At 50.6% G+C, this 20431-nt stretch overlaps 1 long non-coding RNA gene across 1 annotated transcript; it reads right to left on the bottom strand.

Moving 5' to 3' along the window:
- Positions 1–7743: 7743 nt before the first annotated feature.
- On the bottom strand, positions 7744–10399 carry LOC143664981 (uncharacterized). Its single transcript, XR_013166701.1, has 4 exons — positions 10230–10399; positions 9271–9445; positions 9100–9156; positions 7744–8713 (listed from the first exon to the last, which is right to left on the bottom strand). It is a non-coding gene; the product is annotated as an uncharacterized LOC143664981 (long non-coding RNA).
- Between the last annotated feature and the right edge of the window lie 10032 nt (positions 10400–20431).

Here is a 20431-nt window from a genome sequence, read left to right as displayed (position 1 = left end):
CTTGCAGCCCAAAGCAGAACGCATGCAGCTCTCTGCCCTCTCTCAGGCACCTCCTCTTGCTCACCTGTGCCTCTAGTGCCAGCACGCCCTCCTTGGCCTGCTGCCCTGGACGTTCCCTCCATCCTACCGACTCCTAAATCACCGGTGGGAGTGCTGACAGCAGAGTCACCTGCTGGCTGTCACCTACGCCCTCGGACCCACGCTGAAGGTGCTCCGACGAGCTAAGCAGTCTCTGCAGGAGGCAAGGCCATCAGTCAGAGGGACAACTGGGATTCCAGCCCCGGCCTGTCAGAGAGCAGGAGAAGTGGAGACTTTGCATGCACAGGGCTCACTTCCCTCCAAAGACGGGGTGTCCCTGGAGAGCAGGGGCAGGGCTGGGTTTGGTGGGGGGCCAGGACCCTTCCCTCCAACACACGGGCACTGGCCGACCCCTAAGGATGGGTTTGAACCCCAGCACTTCCCCAAGCCCCACGTGAGGAGCCGCCAGCCCCAGGAGCTGGGGTCGGCCTCTGGGCACGGAGCAGTCTCCTGGAGTTTTTCTTCTCTGGGCTCCTCAGCAGCCCCTGGGGGTCCACCATGAGCATGGCCCAGCCGCCCGGCATGGGGGGCAGACGAGGCCCCCGCCACAGCCACCATTTCCTCTCGTGCTTTGGGGCCCAAGCAGCAGGCCGCTGAGCCCACTCTTCCCACAAGCACGCCTGAGCACTTAGGAGGAGCTTATCCAGGCTTGACGCTATGACAGCCATGTCCTCCGAGCGCGCCAGCCCACCTTCAGCTCACCTTGCGGCCACCAGAGCCCCCCAGAACCCCCCTCTATGCAGAGCTTCTCCTGGTCACCCCGGCCCTCGGGACAGGATCGGCTATGTAATTTGCAGTGTCTGGTTCAAAATACAAATGCAGGGCTCCTTGTTCCAAACTTAGTAAGCACCTCAAGGCGGCGACAGCAGGGCATGAAACCAAGGGCAGGGCCCTCTGTGCACGGGGCTGTGACTGCGCAGGCCGCGCCGTGAAGCTGCCCCGCCGGGGGCATCGGTGTCCAACATCCACCTGGACAACGTGCCTTGACCCTGAATCATTACCAGACCTGCACTACGGTTTCACAGTTTCATTGTAACTTGAACCTCTAACAGAATGTGTTCTTAGAAATCAGGGACTGTGTCTTATGCTTCTTTGTGAAAAGCTCCCGGGACCTACGATAGCAGTTAGGAGGCGCTCAAACACCGTGAGTGAATGAATGGATGAATGGATGGATGGATGAACATTAGGATCCTAAAGAGCTCTTGATTTCAGTTTAAGTATATCCTGAACTGTCCAATGAGGAGAACCTCCATGGAGCCAGCACTCCCTGGCGCGGTGGGAAGACGTGTGGCCAGCACTGGTCCCTTCCCTCCAGGGCAGGGTTCAAGTCTGCCCAGTGCTGTGCCGCGATGGGCGCCCCTCCGGAGGCTTGAGGGCCGCGAGGGTGACCGAGACGGCACAGGCACAAGCTGCCGGCCTAAGGGCCAGGCTGGAGGGACTCAGAGCTGGCCTAGGGCCCTCGGAGGGGCACCTCGCCCCGTCCCACAGGGGTGACCCCTGACCGAGACCTGCAGCACGCCCAGGAGGGCACACGGCGAATGGTAGGGTGTTGTCAGGCAACGCGAGGAGCTGCTGGTTCCGTCCTGGCCCGACGTGGCCTGTGGCCCGCAGCCTGCGTGTCCACTGAGATGAGACCCGGCAACACCAGCCCCGAGTGCCGAGGGCAGAAAAGCTTGGAAAGCGAAGGGAATTCAGAGGAGGCAGGGGACCAGCAGCCCCGGCCAGGAACACCCAGGAAACCCGCCGCAGCCCCAGCGCCTCCTGCCGCCCCAGCCCCTTACCCTCCCCACCTCACAGGCAAGGGAGCCCCCCACCCCTTCCCCACGCCCCACCCTCACAAGGAGGTCACTGTACTGCTTTCAGAGGCCTTCGGGAAGTTTGCTCTCCTCCCATTCTTGAAAGGTCGAATGGATGTTCTTGGAAGCCCAAAGCATAAAAATAAAACCCAAAGCTAGTTTATGACTTTCCAGGTAACAATTCTCAGCTTCCTCCAAGCCACACCGCTCTGAATCAGGCCACCAGAGGACAGCAAAGAGCCAGTGTGCCATCAACAATGCCATCTGACCCAAGGGGGAAAAGAAGTGATTAATAAATAAGCTTTCAGTGGCTGAGAGAGTTCAGATAGAGCCGAGAGGCTACACTTGGAGGTCACTCTTACACAAGCTTCAGTCAGACATTTCTACCTATCATAACTTACCAAACTCCAACCGAAACCATTCCAGTCAATCCTAAAGAACACCGAGGGCGATATATAAGATTCTACAAGGGTTCCATGCACTAGAGTAACTTTACAGAAACCTACAACCTCCAGGTGAGTCCCTGGACCAGACAAGTCCTGAATGCAGAGGGCCCAGCCTCTCCAGAACATCAACTAGTCCCATTCCCCTATCCCATACTATCAGCAGCCCCTTCCAACACGAAAAAGCTAGAATGGGTGTAGCCCAAATACTCTTAAAGTGTGGGAGAAAGATCAAAAGTGATGGGGGAGTTATACAGAGAAGGTCGGGTTTAACAATGAGTATGATTGCTGAATCATCAACTGAAATTTTTTTTAGCCTCCAGTACCTTGAAGGAGCTAGAAATAAAAACCTAAAATTGTGGGATCATAACTCATACCAAACTCTGAAATCTGTTCAACAACTAATTGTTGTGATACACTTTGAAATTTGCTTTTATTTTTATATGTTATTTTAAGAGAAGGAGGAGTAGAAAAGAGAAGGTAGGATTTCACAAATGAGTGTGACTGCTGAATCATTTTATTGATATTTCTGTGGGTCTCCAGTGTCTTGGAGCAGCCAGAAGAAAAAACGAAACTCATGGATCTATAGCAGCACAGTCCAAAGCACAGGGGTCAGCACACCACAGTCCACAGGCCAAATCTAGCCCACAGCTTAATTTTGTAAATAAAGTTTTATTGGAATACAAAAAAAAAAAAAAGAGCCAGTATGCCTCGTCAAAGGTCAAATTTCCCTCAGGTGGGTGAACACTGCGACCAGTTACATGGCTCCTCCCCTCGACTCCTGGTGACAACCCCAGCAGGGGTGTTCTATTACTAGGTCCACTCTACAGGTGAGGAAACTGAGCTCAGTGAGGTTAGTGCACTGCCCATTGTCCCAGGTGGGCACAGCCATGTGCACCTGGCTCTAAAGCCAGGTTTTGCTCTTTGAAGCATGCCTCGCCTTACAGCTGCTGCCCAGCCCAGCCCAGCCGGCACTGCACTATGCCTGCAGCAGGCTCTGCTCTAGGAACTAACCTTGTGTCCACCTCCCACTTGTGGAATGGACATTAACCACCTAGTCAATGGGTGGGCCACACAAACCACCAGTCTTAACCAGGCGTATTTCACTTTTTTGCCAGCTTTTGTCTTTCAAAGACAGAAGACTAACAGACACAACTGCTCTAGGGTTTCTCCCACTAATCAAACAAAGTAGGCCCTAGGCCCACGAAACCCTTGCTCTGGCCCGCATTTGTTAGATACAAATTCCACTTGAGTAGAAGGAGCCAATGGTTTTTCTTCCTGAAACAAAATACAATGAATGAACATAATGACTCTGATGTCATGAAAATCCCTCGACATTTGAGTTAGAAACAAGTTGACCCTACCGAGATGTTGGTTTAAAAAAAAAAATCAGTTCAAAGCTGAATTTAAATGATCAGCTCCCTTTCACAATAAGAGCAGGGTTGAGATTCCAGGACGAGTGGTAGGCATGTCTAATTAGATGCAGCTGAGACGCTCATCTAAGAGTCAAAGTTATTCCCCAGAGCAAGTGGGAAGGTGAAGCCACAGCCTAGTTCTCTCAACCCGTTGTCTCGTTAAAAGCAGCCCTCGCACCGGAATCGCTTCTAAATCACAAAGGCTTCCCCCACCCCAAACAAAATGGCCTGCAAAAGGCAGACTGTAGCAGTCGCATCGGTGCATTCAAATAGAATATTATAAATCAAGAAAATGGGGAGGAAAAGAATGTCCTTCAAAGCCTTTATAGCTACGGAGATACCCACCCTGCGATTTCTGAGTACTCTGCGTGGCAGCAAAGCTTTATAAAAACAATAGCAATAACCATAAGCAATATTTATTGAGTGTCTCTCACCAAATTCTATTATCAGTCCCACATTATAGCTGAAGAACATGAGGCTTAGAGAAGCTAAGCAAATTGTCAAGAGTCACACGGTGGTCTTAGACATTTATAGCTGGTTGACTGCATGTCACAGCCTGCCTGGTGGTCCTGGTTTACACAGTTGTCCCAGTATAATTATGAAGACTGTTCCCTTTGACCCTCAAAAGGGTCCTAGTGTGGGTAATAGATTACGTGATCACCCCACTTACAGAGCCCAGGAAGAAAGTACATGGGGTGTGGCACTGTTTGTTGTCTTAGGAAATGATTGCTCAACTTTTCCCCATGGACATCCTCCTTCTGAGTGTTTCCTTTGGTAGTGACATAACTCTGCGCCCACAGAGCATCCCCCAGAATCTGCCCTGCTCCACCCTGGCTTGCCAGCCCTGCCAGACAAAGGCCGGGGCTCGGGCTGGTGGGTTGTTCCCTGGGGTACGTCGTGCTCAGGAGACCCAGCTGCCGAGTGAAGACCCAAAATCAAAACCACTGTCCGCTCTCCATGTGGCTGTCCCCATGAAATGCCCCCAGACAATGAAAAGTTTCAGGTTCTGGTTTCAGGAGAACAAAAGTCAGCCAAGCAGCTGCATTTCCACGAGGACTGCGGAAAACCATTCCTCGACAATTTGGTTGGCATGTGCTTTAAGTGGGGGATTAACTACTTCAGAGCAGCAGGAATGGGACAGGGGCCTCTGGCATCCTATTCTCACTCGGGGAGGCCGGGAGGGCCGAGCGCTGCAGGAAGGCGGGGGACACCAGGAGACCCACGGGCTCGGCGCCGTCAGGGAAACCGAGGCAGGTCCCTCCCCCATGTTGCCCTGGGGTGGACGGCTCTGGGCAAGTCCAGAGGGTCTCCAACAGGAAGACCTGGGAGGAGATGTGCGGAGAGAACGGGCAGGGACCCAAGACGCGGTCTCTGAGGACCGTGACGTGCTGAGCCTCGCTGGCCACTTGCTACGGGACAGCGCGGGGTGGCGGCCCAGCCCTTCAGGCTCCAGGGACTCTGCGGCCCTCACGTGGTTAGCCCTGAGGCTGGCGCACTGTTCCTGAGCTTCGGCATAAGTCCCACTGCTGCTCTGTCTGATCTGACCCCGCCCCAGATGCTATGGGGTTTGTGCCCTTCCCCAGATCTCTTCACACAGGCCTACATGGGCTAGAAGGGTCCCCAGACCAGCCCGATGTCGCATCCCCAGGGGTCTGCAGAGCCCAGAGTGCAGGCTGTGAGCCAGAAGGCCCCACGCATGTCCTGGCTCCTCCCTGTAAAAGCCCACTGACCACCAAAGTTACTTCGTTTCCCCCAGCCCCAGGTCCTCATCTGCAAAATGGGGAGAATACAGCCACCCCTTTGTAGGGCTAGAGTGGGTGTTAAGCTGGAGAAACAACTCAACCCAAGCAGTGAATAAATAGTGGTCCTTTGTTATTTACTTCTTGTTGCCATCAGTAATAGCAGCGACGGCAACAACAGTAACTTGCTTTTAAAATTTCAGAGGGAAAGCCTCAAAGTTTTGCACCCCACGTTGACCAATGTAGATGAACATTCCATTAGGCATATAAAGGCCAAACTTGGGGTACAGAAAGGAGAAGGGGGAGAAGGCGGAACCTCCTGGGAACTTGGACAAACAACTGCTCAGTTTCTTTACCTGTAGAAAAAGAGTAATAGTGCTTCATCTCAATGGATTATTTTTTGAGGCCTTACATGAGCTAATCCAGGTAAAATATATGGAAATTTGTGTGGCACATGGTAAGCATACAGTAAATAAGAGCTAAATATCATCATTTTATGTTAGCCACAAGAATATATTTAACTATCCAAAGAATCTTAAATCTGAAAAAATTAAAACTTGGAATCTAGTCCCATCCTGTACCCAGCAGCAAAATTGCTTTGAAGCTGTGATTTTTACACTGCTTTTAAACTCTGGGCCTCTCAAAAAACTGAAATATGCTATGGTTCTCTTTCCCTGAAGAAAATGGGCAGAATATTTTGCAAACAATTGCAGAAGGATCCTGGTCTCCTTTAAGGTTCATAGTTATGGCTCCCTGGACCCCGTGTGAATGAGCTCCCAGCCAGGGCACCCAGAGGTTGCTTAAATACCCCCAGTAACAGGAGTCTCACAACTCACAAAGCAGCTGTTTCGGTGGCTGGAGAAGTCTAAATGCTAAAAAGTTTTGGGATTCTTCCTTACACTAGGACACGAAAAGGTGCTTCCTGATGTCCGTCTCCAGAGCTACTTAAAGGAACACGTGCCAGTCCTCGACGTGTCCTGAAGCCGAGGTAGTGTGCCGTGACTAGTCTGATGCCCTCCAGGCTAATCTCTCCCAGTCCTCTCCACCATCCCAGGAGAAGGCGTTGGCCCTCTGCCATCCAGGACACCCTCCCCAGTCCGGCTCCTGCTTGGCAGTGGCTCATCCCCTTTGTCCAGGACACTCTACTTTTATTAACCCCCCCCAATCTATGCCAATGTTCTTAGCCACCTCATCATTTGCATAGGCATTTAACTGATCCCTGAGGCCTCATCCATCATACAAGAGCAGACTTTCATGCCACCCCCAACACACACACACACCAATTTTGAGTTTGGACAATTGCTCCTTTGAGCCTAAGTCACAGCTTTACATTTGTCCCAATGAAATTCAGTCTCCCCAATTTCTTCCCTATCACAATCACTCCAATCTTTGCAGACATTTGGAATTCCTACTCTATCACCCAGTGTATTGATTCTACCTCTCAGCTTTGAGACATTTACAAATCCTATACAGGACAAGAAAACTGACGCATGTGGCATATCTCCCTGCATTAAGCTCTGTGCCAGGTGCTTTGCGCATGCAGTCACTCGGCCTCCACACCAACTCTGCCAAACAGGTTTTGACATCTATGCCATTATCCCCATTTCGTAAACAGGAAAGTGAGTCTGGCTGGCATAAGGACACCCAGGTGCCAATTAGCCAAGCCAGGATCTCACCCCAGGCCCGTGTGGGCCATGCGACTTCACCACTCCCTTAGTATTTCCACACCAGCCAGCAGCTTTCCAGGTAGATCTCTCCAACGAAGCCGTGGGATCCCTGAAGACAACGAATGGGTTTGTCTCGGAATTCTCAGCTCCTGAGAAGCCCCTGGCACAGAGGGGGTGCCTCAAGATACTGGGGGAGGGAGAGCAAGAAATGAGGTGTCTGGAGGCTGGTATGCACAGGGAACACTCCCCGCAGCTGGCCCCGGAGCTTGGGCTGTTTGTTCCCAGCACTTACTCTGCTCGGCACAACGGGACAGGTCGTTCTGGTCCCCAACCTGGATGGACCACGAGGCCTCCGATGGTGGGGAATGGTGCTGGGTGGCGCTCATCCACACGGCATTGGCGGGCTGGCCCTCCCGCGCCCTGTCCACCCGCAGCCCAGCAGGGGGGCCCGCCCCGTGTGTCCCACCCCCCGCGGGCCCTGTCAGATCGTGCAGAACATGGAATCAGACCAAGGAGAAGCGGCTTACGACCAAACACACACCACTGGTGTCCAACTGCTGTCCGGGCGCTCTGACACGCACAGTGACCTCTGTGGCCTGCTCCTTGTTTTGTAGCCTTCGAAGCCTTAATTCTTTCCAAGACTGTTAAGCCGGGGTTTCAGGAAACACACCTGAGTGGGTCAGTGCCTGGAAGGCCCCGAGTCTGGGCTCCCAGCGCACAGCAAGAACAAGGGTCGCCAGCGCCATCTTGTGGTGGCTTCAGGTCGTGCACGCTGCACGGCGGCTGGAGGGGCACAGCACCGGGACGGAGTTGGGTCTCATCTCGGTTACTGGTTATAAAAACTACAGTAGGATGTGTCCTCGCTACAGAATCTATCCCTCAGAACTAATGCGGAAACTATCCCGTGCTGGGTAAAAGGATAGCTGAGTCAGGCAGGAGTCTGCCCGGGTTTGAACCTGGCTCGGTCACTTATTAACTGCAGCTTTGGTGAAACCGTTGTTACACTTTCGGCCTCAGTTTTTTCAGTGGCTAATGGGGGGATAATAACAGGACCTATCTGATGGGGTTGGTGGAAGGATTGGATCCAATTATGGTCCCTCGCCCCGGCGTGTACATTGCTACAGTTCCCCCCAGGATTGCCATCATGGCTGGACACGGCCCACACTGGCCTTGGGGGTAGGGGGTGGGAGAGGGGAGCACAGCCCACGCCTGAAATGCACACATTGAGTAGAAGGCATGCCGACTTCAGAAATGCTCAGACACAAAGGGAAGAAAGAGCAAACCGCTGCACCGTGAGCACAGCTGAGCAACCTGGGCTGTGACGCCTAAAAGCAAGACATACACATCGCTCCAGGCTGGCAGGCCCTCTTCTCCCCAAGGCAGGTGTTCCAAGGACAGCTCTCTTCCTCGGCCGCCAGGGGCAGGACGGGCCCTTCCTGCTGCTGCCGCAGTTGGGGATCCGCATCTGGGAAGGGGACTCACAATCCCCCATATCTCCCCACGTTTGGCTGATGGTTCACTGGTGGCTTCCGATCATTGCAGGCGGGTAGAGAAGTAGCAGAGCACAGGAGGGATCTGAAGAATAGAGAAAGAATAGGAGAAAGAGAAAGAGACTCCTGCCGTGGGCCTGGTGCGGTGCTCCGGGAGAATCAGGGACTTCCACGTGTCTCTAGGAAGACATTGGCAATATCATCAGGTGATATTCCTGAAAAGCCAGCAGCAGCAGTGCTACAGGGCCACCACGAGCAGGGGTAAGTGCTTTCGTATTTGTCGGTTTCATGTGATGACTCACATGACAGTGGCTTTCCTGAAGCCAACACTTACTGAAATACACTAAAGGTCAGGCACAGGGCCTAGCGCATGATTCTGTCACCTTTGCAACAACGCTGAGAAGCTGGCACTGCTATAAGCTCCATTTCACAGGAGAGGAAACTGAGGCTCAGGGACACTGAGCCACTTACCCATTCTTCAGGAACGGCACCCCAGAATCCTGCTCTTTCCTTGGGGACCCCCAGTTCCTGTAAAGCATGAGAGGGCTGTAAATCATGATGCCCACCCTCACCTGACCCAGCACGTCTGATGGGCATACACAACCCAGGCCGGCCAATTAGGGCCCAGCCCCCCACCCTCACCTCCAGCACATCGACTGGCTCAGAAACAGACCCGGGACCCAAGAAGGTGACTCAGAGGCTTCCGGAGATCTACTATGGACGCTGAACAAAGGAGCCTCTCTTCCTTCCGGAGGACTAGCCATAAGGATGTGGACTCAGGGTGGCAGAGATCATCTTTTGAAGTCTCTGAAGAAAACTAGCACACAAAAGGATCAGAACAGAGAAATGGAGAGACGGGACCATAACCACATGGCTCAGTGCTGGATCTAGCTCTGCCTGAAACTGCACCAGCTCTTCCCAGCTACAGGAGCCAACTCATTCTGTTGTTGCTTAAGCTGGTTACAGTCAGGAGTCTGCCACCCACAATCAAAATAAATATAATAACTCGATAAAAGTAAAGAATAAGATCCAGTTACAGAAAATGAGCATTGTAGGCATTACCTTAATAAATAATAAGGTTTTAAAAAACAAGTAACTGTGGGAAATATTGCACTGAAATAAAATTGAAATAATTAACATAGTAATGAGGTTTAAAGTCGATATCTAATAATAGATGAAAAGAAAATGCTACTATGAATACAAGGCCTCCATCAAAAAGTCAAAAAGTGTTTACAGAGCATAACAGAACTCTTCTGGGTGTTGCATATTGTAACGTAAATATCTATTTGTAGCCTGTGTGGCAATATGAAAATATCTTCAGAAACTGCTGGATAAGCCCTTAAAGCCAATAATCCCACTTCTGGGAGTCTATCCTAAGGGAAGAATTCCAATCAAGGAAATCGATATTTGTATGGAGATGTTTGTTGCAGCATTATTTACCAGAAAAGAAAAGAAAAAAGCCAACTAAATGTTAAAAAGTTGGGATACAATCAAGTACGTTATACACTAATTCATTATAAGTACATAACTGGTAAAATTATTACTATAAAAACTGTACAAATATTCAAGCAAACGCTTCTTGAATGCCAACAATGAGTTACCAAGTTCCTATTCTGGGCGATTTAGTTTACAAGTTTCATGTCATTTAATCCTGAAACGCCTTTAAAGTTTAGATACTTCTTAAAAGCCCTTTAGTGGATGAGTAATCTAAGGCTTAGAGGAGTCCGTAACTTTTTAGTGAAAGTGGCAGAGGAAGGATTTGAGCGGAGCAGCATGGACGCAAAGTCCGCTACCGCATGCGCACAGCACACCGCCGTCGCCCCGCACGCGCACCACGCCGCCCCCTGCCCCGCATGCGCGCGCCACACCACCGCCCGCCCCGCATGTGCGCACCACGCCGCCGCCCGCCCCGCACGCGCACCACGCCGCCGCCCGCCCCGCACGCGCACCACGTCGCCGCCCGCCCCGCATGCGCGCACCACGCCGCAGCACGCCCCGTCCCGCCCCGCACGCGCACCACGCCGTCGTCCACCCAGGGCGAGGGGTGGGTGCCTCCGTGTGGTTGCTTTGTCCGTGCAGTGGTTCATTCCGGCCCACGTGCCTGGCAGCCGTGGGCAAGGGGCCTTTACTCGGCCTCTGGCGGGGGCACCTGTGCTAGGTGCTTTGTCTACACTAATCTTCGCAATGATCCCTACAAGGAGGCAACCTAATCCCTTTCCATTTCGAAGGAAACTGAGACGTTGGGAGGTTTGCTTGAGGGTGGCTGGAAGCACTTACCCACGAGTGGGACAGGCACACCCGGGGCGAGACCATGGCAACCTACTCCGGTCAGGACAGGGCTGTGGGAGGGTCTGGGAAGACCCACTGGCAGGGGCTTGGAGAGCCAGGCAGGCTACCTGTGTTTTAAGGTGGGGTGTGGTGCAGTGGAAAGAACAACGGTATTATACAGATGGCCACCATCACCCTCCTGCGCTAGGCCCACTGCCGTTTGTGAGTACCTCACCTCCCTCCGCCGGATAATGTGCCTTTACCAGAATCTTTCTTCCACTGTAGAGATCAGGACACCGAGGCTCGGGGAGGTCCCGTGACTTGCCTGCTGCCACCCGGCGATGGCCCCGCCAGGCTCCCGCATTCCCCAGCGCGGGCCCCGCCCCCTGAGCTCCTGGCACCTGCATGGTGGCCTCACCAAACCCCGGAGGGGGGGCCTGGGGACACCCCACGTGAGTTCCAGGGGTCCGTGGCTCCGAACAGCAGCAGCACAGCTGGCAGGGGACAGCAGCCCAGCTCACCACTAATTGTCCCCCTTTGTGGTGTTCAGTTAAGGACTCGGAAGAAACCGATCTTTGTGTCTTTTCACGGTTAAAATTCTACATGGAACAGAAACCTCAAAGCAGCCAGCAAGCCGGCCTTTGTTGGGTATCTAGGCAGTAAGGACGCTGCATCTCAACACTTAGCGCTCGGGGAGAAAGGGGCCCAGTGATTCAAAGGAAACCTCAACAAGAGCCTTTTTCTCCCAAATCCTGGCAATTTCAGACTCACTTTTAATCCCCGGAAGAAACGTTGGACCTCATTTCTTCTCCACATGGAAACTTTGTTCCTGCAAGTTCAGGGACTGTTTGTGGAAGCATTTTCACGAGGAGTTAAGTGGTCCACATTTTCCACCCCATTCTGATGGGATCATCTTGGTTTTCAGAACCTCAAAACCTTGATTTTTGAAACACCGTCAGTATACTCCAAAATATTTTTTTCAAGCATTTAAAAATCAAAGAAATAGATGCATTATAGTTTCACAAGCAAGCCTCAACCTCATTCCTCCAAAAAAAAAAGCTGCCAGGCAGGTTTCTGAAGAAGCCACTCAATGGAAGCGTAATGTGCTTGTCCTAAAAGAGTATGTTTATCCCCAAATAAAATCCAAAGACAGACGAAGGTACCCAGAGTCTCCAGTCACCCTCTTCCGTGGGAGAAGGGACTATTTCCAGCTCAATGGAAAATAAGCAGGTCCTAAGGCAAGGATCTCGTGCCTTCTGTGGGCCTGGCAGTCCTCCCTGGGCAATTATCACCATCCTCATTCTCACCATCGAACTGCCTTTTCTGGAGCATTAAAAATATGCCTTATACTTCAAGTCATCAAATCCCCAAGCTTCCCTAAAAAGAGGAATCCCTATCCTCACTGTGTGTACGAGGAACCTGGAGTTCAGAGAATCTCAAGACCTACACAGGTAGCAAGTGGCAAAACCAGGATTCAAGCCAAAGCTGTCAAGACTCCCCTGCCTAAGTCCCTTTTGCCCCAATATTCAGTGCTCCTGTCCCACTGCAAATCCCGGACTCAGCTATTGAGGAGAACAGCTGCAAACCATGAGAATGGGCTGTGGGATGAGGTGAGAAATTGTCCTCCTCCTCTTCAAGAGACTTTGAGTTGACCCACCCAAACTGGCTGTCCCCAGACAAAAGAGGATTCCGGGCTCTTTCTCTCATTTATTACTCTATTCAACCAACCAGGTTCACACAGAAAGGCTGCACGAGGAAGCCAGAGGTGGCAATAGGCCAGCCACTTTGAAGGGTGATGTGCAAGAACCTTATCAAAAGTGCCCACTTCTGCCCGCCTTCAAATTATCTGGCTGGTACTCCTCAAAATTGTCAAGTCCATCAAAAACAAGGGAAGTCTGAGAAGCTGCCTGGCCAAGGGGAGCCTAAAGGGACCATGGCACCTAAATGTAAGGTGGTGTCCTGGCTGGGATTCTGGAGCAGGAAGAGGACATTTGTAAAAACTAAGGAGATCGGAATAAACTGTGGGAACTAGTTAATAATAATGTTATCGATATTTGTTCATGAATTGTAACAAACAGTCTATTAATGTAAGGTATCAATAACCAGGAGAAATTACGGGGGAAGGGATGATATATAGGAACTCCATGCTCTCTGCTTGATTTTTCTGTAAATATAAAACAGTATTAAAAATAAGTTCTATTATGTGACTGTGTGATTGTGAAAACCTTGTGTCTGATGCTCCTTTTATCTACCTTATCAACAGACGAGTAGAATATATGAAATAAAAATAAATAATAGGGGGAACAGATGTTAAGATAAATTTGTTTTGAAATGCTAGTGATCAGTGAAAGCAAGGGGTAAGGGGTATGGTAAGTATGATTTTTTTTTTCTGTTTTCGTTTTATTTCTTTTTCTATTGTCTTTTCATTTCTTTTTCTGAATGGATGCAAATGTTCTAAGGAATGATGAATATGCAACTAAGTGATGATATTGTGAATTACTGATTATCTATGTTAATTTTTATTTCATTTGTTAATTTTTTATCAATAAATAAATTAAAAATATATATTAAAAAAATAAAGCACTAAAGCTCTAAGAAAAAAATAAGTTCTATTAATAAAAATATTTGACTATTGTATTTTTTACACCAAGTTGTATACTAACAACATTTTAAAAAATAAAATTTTTAAAAATGCTCATTTCCTTTGAACCAGCAATTCTACTCAACCTCTTCCCTAGAAAAATAAATATTCCCTTCAGTGGACAAGCAGGAATGTACAGGGATATTTGTGCACCATCTTTTGGAAATACTGGAAACATTCTCCAGTGGGGAACCAGATAAATAAACAAGAGACAGCCATTTGCTGGATTTCCAGCTGGATGGGTGTATTAAAATTAATGTCTTGACATGCAAATATCCCTAAAATATTATTTAAATGAAAAAGCAAAATTGCAGAACAGTTATAAATTTCCATATGTATTCACACACATATATTTATAGAGATAGTGGCACCCTTATCAAAAGCAGAGGCCCAGGTCCAAGGCACCTACATGCTAATTTAATGGAGCTGGGAGGAGCCCAAGTATCTGGGTTGTAACCAGCATTGCAAGCAATTCAGGGCACTCTGAAGCATGAAAAATGTCCTCCCTGGTAGATATGTAAAACCTACAAAAGGTCATAAGACTCATGGATTCAGGGTCCCAGAGAGGGAGAGCCTTCACCTTTAAAAACTGGAGCTGACTGTCCCAAGGTTCTGAGGAAAAGCATCTGCAGGTGAGGGTGAAGGTGGCAGAGGCCAGTGGGTTAGGGGGCTCTCCTGGAGCTGTCCTGAGTTACCACTGCCTGATGTTTTGTTGCTGAAGCAACAAGAGGCTTGGTTCTCTCTCACTCTCTCTCTTTCTTCATATAAACCTTGTTGAGAACATCCGCTTGGGGAGGCAGACTAGGAGTAAGATGTCCTAATGTCAATAAAACCTCCTGTTCTAGTTTGCTAGCTGCCGGAATGCAACACACCAGAATCGGATTGGCTTTTAATAAAAGGGGATTTATTTTTGTTGGTTCTTCAGAGGAAAGGCAGCTAACTTTCCACTGAGGTTCTTTCTTACATGGAAGGCACAAGATGGTCTCTGCTGGTCTTCTCTCCAGGCCCCTGGGTTCCAACAACTTTCCCCGGGGTGACTTCTTTCTGCATCTCCAAAGGCCTGGGCTGAGCTGCTAGTGCTGGGATGAGGAATGCCGAGCTGCTAGGCTGTGCTACGTTGCGCTCTCTCATTTAAGCACCAGCCAATTAAGTCAAACGTCACTCATTGCAGCAGACACGCCTCCTAGCCGACTGCAGATGTAATTAGGAACAGATGAGGTTCACGTACCATTGGCTTATGTCCGCAGCAACAAGACTAGATATACTCAAGACTGGTCAAGTTGACAACTGACTCTAACTAACACACCTCCTAAAAGTGATTATTACAAGTATCTTTCCTCTTTTAACTTGACTCAGGACCCTGAAAGTCCCCAGAACCTGGGCAGGGGTTCCTGGCCCCAGCAGCAGCTCCCTAGCTGCAGTCTCAGCAGTGTCTCTGGTTCCACGGACAAGAACTTGAAATTGGTTCTGACGGCCCACCATGTCACCGTGAGGCACAACTGCAGCACGAGGGCCACTGCCAACCTCCACAAGCTCTGGGGGTCACCAAGTCCTGCAAGCCTCTCTCCATGACCCAGCCCTACAGAAAGGGCTCAAGTCTCCACCTCAGGCCGCAGACACCCCTCCAGGAACGGCAGGATCCCCTACCTTCAAACATCCCTGTTCTCAAAAGTCCTTTGCCAAGTACACCCTAAGGGCTTCCCACTGGCAGGCCCTGATGCCCCAGCCCCACCTTCCCTCCCAGCCTCACCACTCCCCCATCTCTCCTCTTCTGTCCCAAGGTCCCCAACCTCTGGCCTGGAAGCCCAGAATTCCCCTGCTTTCTTTAGGTTCAGCAGTTTGGTTCTCTACTTTCTCCTCTGCCCTGCAGACCATATCTTGGAAAGTGTCTTTGCAAAAGCAGTGACCCTGCAAGATATAAACTCTCTCCTTTAACATGACAGTCTTGGCCTGGCCGGCTCCCCCCCAGGCCTCTGCAGTGGAAGGTTGTGGGTAAGCCCTCCCAGCTGGCTGAATTACCGTGTCCCCCACAAGGATGGCAGACAGCCCCCCTCCCCACCAGTCAGGTTTTGCTTTCAGTTTAACTATTTTAAATAGAAATATTTACAATGTGTTGGGGAAGGTGTAGGAAGCAGGTATTTTCACTCCCCACTGGTGGCAAATTAGTGCAATTGCTATGGAGGGGAATTTGGCAACACTTATCAAAAGTTTTAAATGCTCATCTCTGGGACCTGGAAATTCTACACCTAGGAATTTACCTTATAATTAGACTTGTACATATGTAGCATGACTTATGAATAAGGATATTTATTATGAAATTGTAATAGAAAAGGTCTGGCAACACTTGAATGCCTAGTAATAGGAAAATGGTTAAATAAATTATGGCAAGTTTATACAGAGGCAAACTGTTCGGCCACTAAAAAGTGAGGTTGCTGTGGTCACAATGATATGGAAGGTTCTTTGGGACAGGTTAAGGTGCAGACACTGGGGGGGTGGCGGGTTGTCTCAGGCAGGATCCTGGCGGGAATCCCAGCTGGCACACTCACTCGGGGCAAATTAAGGATAATTTAATAAAGGGAAAGCCAGTGGTATGCTAGAGTCAGCTCTTGCAGCCGTGAGAGCCAACTGCTACATTTTGAGAAGCTTTGTGGAGCCAGTTATTAAATTGTTGGTAGCCTGAAGTCAGTCGTGTAGAATTTACATCACAGAAAGCAGGAAACCCTGCAAATTAGGGTTGGGTTTTGTGGCCAAAGAGCCGGTTAGGAAGCGCTTGCCCACACACCCTAGGAGCATTGATAAAGATGCCAGCGAGGCTAATGGGAGTGGAGTCGGACTGCACCTTCCCCTGGGCTTAGCACAGGTGGCGCAGGCACCACCGAGCCCTGGAGGAAAAGGGGCAGGAGCAGGGAGTGTGTACAAAGTCCAATGGCTGGAGGACAGAGCCCCCGGGCACAGCCCTGGGGAGGGGTGACCCAGCACGGTGGGAGGGAGGGGACTGCACACCCCAGCCCCCTGCCTTCCCTCCTGACCATCTCCCGCCGTGCCTGGCACTGACCGAACCCACCTACCAGCAAGGGGAAGAGGGACCCTGCAATGACGTCCACATGGGGCAGCCTCCGGACCCTGCCAGGAGTGAAGGGTAGAGAGTGGAAGCCCCCCTATCCAAGACGACTTGCTGCTGACGGTGCTTCTTCTAATTTACTCACGTTCGGTGCATGTCCAGGCACACATAATTCTGCAAGAGCAGTACAAGTGACTGGTAACAGCATTTGCCTCCAGGTAGGGTAACTGAGGGCTGGGGTCAACAGAGGGAGACTTTTCTTTTCATTATATGTTCTTTCTCATATTGCTTAACTTTTATTCCTGTGCATAGATCACCTGTGTAAAAAAGAAGTGATTTCTTTAAACAGCCATGTTTTTCTCTCTTGACTCAATCGGGGGCCTGCTAAGTGCAGACAGAGCTCGCCATAGTGGCAGCCGTGCTGCGTGATTCCAGGGGCACCCCCTGCTAAAGGAAGATGCTCCTTGCCACCATGCAGCACAGTGACCCGATCTAAACCACCAGAACACGAGGTGGGACCCACACAAGGAGAGATGGAGGCTCGGGAGCGGACCCAGTCCCTCCACGCTTCAGCTTCCTCGCCTGTGACAGCGGGAGGCCGCTCTGAGCTGGCAGAGTAGGATGGGGCCGGTTTGGGTGTCAAGGAGAGAGGATTTCCTTCAAGGCAGCGCTCCTGCAAGTCCCCACCAAGGCAGCTGCCTTCCGGGCGCTTTAATTCCCCAGTTCTTTGCAGCCGCCTCCCGGGCTTCTCCTGCTGGAAAAGGCTTCCTGGAGGGAGCAGATGCCTTTGGGAGAAGAGGCGCTGAGCTCCACCTCGTGGCTGCTCAATCATCTGGAGGCAAGAAGTAATTCCCAGAGTTAAGTGCAGGGCCTGGAATCGCGTCCAGATAAAGACCACCCGGAGTCCACCTTCGCCTGCGCCTAGAGAGGAAGAGTCTCCCCTGTGAAGGTCACCCCTGCTCAGCCCCGTGGCTGTGTGTCAGTGCCTAAAAGCAGCCCCTGCAGCCGAGCCCGACGGTGGTCACCTCCCCACGCTGAGCCTCAGCAGAACAAAATGCTCTAAAGTCTGCCATCTACAATCAATAAATGAACGCTTCTAGCCCCTGTGACAACATTTAATGAAATTTTGTCAGGGTACTTCTCAGATTTTATCTTAATTCACTTTGTAACTTGGGGTGGTCTGGAAACCAAGGCAAGTTCACAGTTACATGATAAACCCACCTTTCTCTCCAGCCTGTCATTTTTATTTATAAACTCACTGGAGAGCATATTAAAATGTAAAGTGGAGCCCCCCCCCCCTGAATACAAAATGGAGCTAAATGGCTCTCGGCCCCGCTGCCGCTGAGATAGCCCGGTGCTCATCTCGACTGAGCCTTGTTATGCAATAGGGCTGCACGCGCACAGCCTCCACCCGTCCCGACCACCGCCTGGGAGGCAGGCGTTGGTGCCCCTGCTCGCCCAGGCACCCACCAGGCCCAGGGTTCATTGCAAAGCCCAAAACCTTGGTCTATACATTCTACCGCTCCGAGATCACACTTCCTTGGTGTCCTTTATCTACAGAGAGGACTCAGGGAGGACTCCTCACACAGCAAAATTAAGTACACCCACCCCTATACTGTATCTGCTCTAAATAAATGTTTGTTCAACTAATAAGTACCAGTCACTACTGAATTCAGGCAGTAGTGTGCAAATATTGAGCTCTCTTTTTTCCATAAGTTTCTATGGGGGGTATCCAAATCAACTTCCCAGAGGAACATTTGTGAAGGGCCTTGAAGAGTAAGTAGGAGTTCACTGGAATGAGTGGAGAAAGAGTACTCCAGGCCGAGGCTGCCACACATGTAAAGGCCTGAAAGTGGGAAGATATGGGATATATTCAGGGAAAAGCCAGACTTCTGGGTGACCAGGACGCAGCACACAATGCTGGGAGTCAGGGGAGGGAAATTGGGAGAGGAGAGCTGGGGGAATAGAGGAATAGAAAGAGAATTTGAGAACTATGAGATCGGAGAGGTCAGCAAATCCAAACGGCAAAGGGCCGTGAATGCCCATAGACCCCGGGGATTCCCTAAAGGGTCCTAAGCAGGGCATGCTGTGGCTGGAGGATATTATAGAAAGCCCATCCTGGAGGCTGAAGGGAGGGAAGCTGATTGGAGGGGCTGCACTAGAGGGTCAGACCTCCAGGGAGCCAAGGAAGTCAGAGTCATGGGTTAAGTTGGAACTGGAAAGAGTTTCGCGCACCTCGCGGTGACGCAGGTGAAGACACTGAGGCCCAGATATGGGAAGGGTCTCAGCCTAGAGTCAGCTCTGTCCCCATAGCCCTCTGTGATGTTGTCTGCACTGAGCTACACCACTTCAGGCTCAGAGAAAGATGATTTTTATTGCAATAGAAAGAGAGAAAGGCCATCCCATGTGAATCTCACCGGACCCCTGTCCGTAGGAAACGCCGTGAGCATCCCAGTGTCTCCAGCGTGGCAGCCACAGGGCCTGAGTTCTGGAAGGCTTCCAGCAGGTCACCTCGCCCAGCCCTCTTATTTCACAAACAGACAAACGGAGGCCACAAAGGAAACACACTCCCATTATGAGACCCGGGGTGGGGTGAGGGTGTTCAAGAGGCTCCCCTCCACTGCACCCTACATAATGGGCTGCCAGGAAGCTGAGTCCCACAGGGTCTGGGACTGAGGCCCTTGGCCAACCTCCTCTCTGCACCATGCTGCTTGTGGTCACGCAAAGCAGCGTCTGTGATAGAGGCCAGGGGTGGAGGTGCAGGGTATGGGCAGGGAGACTAGGGCTGCTTACCAGGCACTGGGCCTTCTCCACCTGTAAAGTGGAAGCAACAACAACTTGTTTGTGAACAAAGTGCAAAGAAAATGGTTTCTTAAAGTAAATTGTATGGAACCTAAGAGACAGCGGCAGAAGGCACATCTTTCTTTTTTTTGATGAACATTAGAGCATTTGAAAACTAACACATGCTTATTATCAACTGACACACACACACACAAAAAAAAACTGAGCTGCTCTCCTCTGTTGGCAGAGCCTCCACTTGAGCGTTCCCTCCTCCCTGAAGCCTTCCTGGATCTGCCAGGCAGACACGAGTGATTGCCTCCACTGCACCCCTGCCCTGCTGCTCTCCTCAACTGTGCTGGCTTGACACCATTAGGTACCCTAGAAAAGCCATGTTCTTTTGATCCTAATCCACACTTGCAGGGGCAGACCTATGGGATCCTTTTGATTAAGTTTCCATGGAGACGTGACCCACCCAATTGTGGGTGGGACCTCTTGATTCAGTGGTTTCCATGGAGATATATCTCTGCCCATTCAAGGTAGGTCTTAATCCTCTTACTGGAGTCCTTTAAGAGGGAACCATCTCAGAAAAAGCTCAGAGCTGATACAGACACATTTGGAGATGCAGGAAAAAAAACACCCTCAGGGAAGCTGTTTGGAACCAGAAGGCGAAGGACGAGCAGACACCAGCCACCTGCCTTTCCAGCTGTCAGAGGTGATCTGGATGCCATCAGTCTTTCTTGTGTCAAGGTATCTTTCTCTGGATGCCTTAATTTGGACATTTTTATCGCCTTAAAACTATAAGCTTGTAACTTAATAAATTCCCTTTATAACGGCCAACCCATTTCTGATATATTGCATTTCCAGCAGCTATATTGCATTTCCGGCAGCTTTAGCAAACCAAAGCACCAACTGTGATCACTGCACCAAACTGCGAACCCCCAAGAGCCTAGGGCTAAGGCTTCTCAGGACACTCCAGGGCTCTGCCCAGCTCCCAAACCCTAGTAGGTGCTCAATAAATATTTGGTAATCAACCGAATGAACGGCTGCATGGA

The sequence above is a fragment of the Tamandua tetradactyla genome, chromosome 20 (assembly GCF_023851605.1).
Source record: "Tamandua tetradactyla isolate mTamTet1 chromosome 20, mTamTet1.pri, whole genome shotgun sequence".
Taxonomy (NCBI): Eukaryota; Metazoa; Chordata; class Mammalia; order Pilosa; family Myrmecophagidae; genus Tamandua; species Tamandua tetradactyla.
This window is presented reverse-complemented; position numbering and strand designations above follow the sequence as displayed.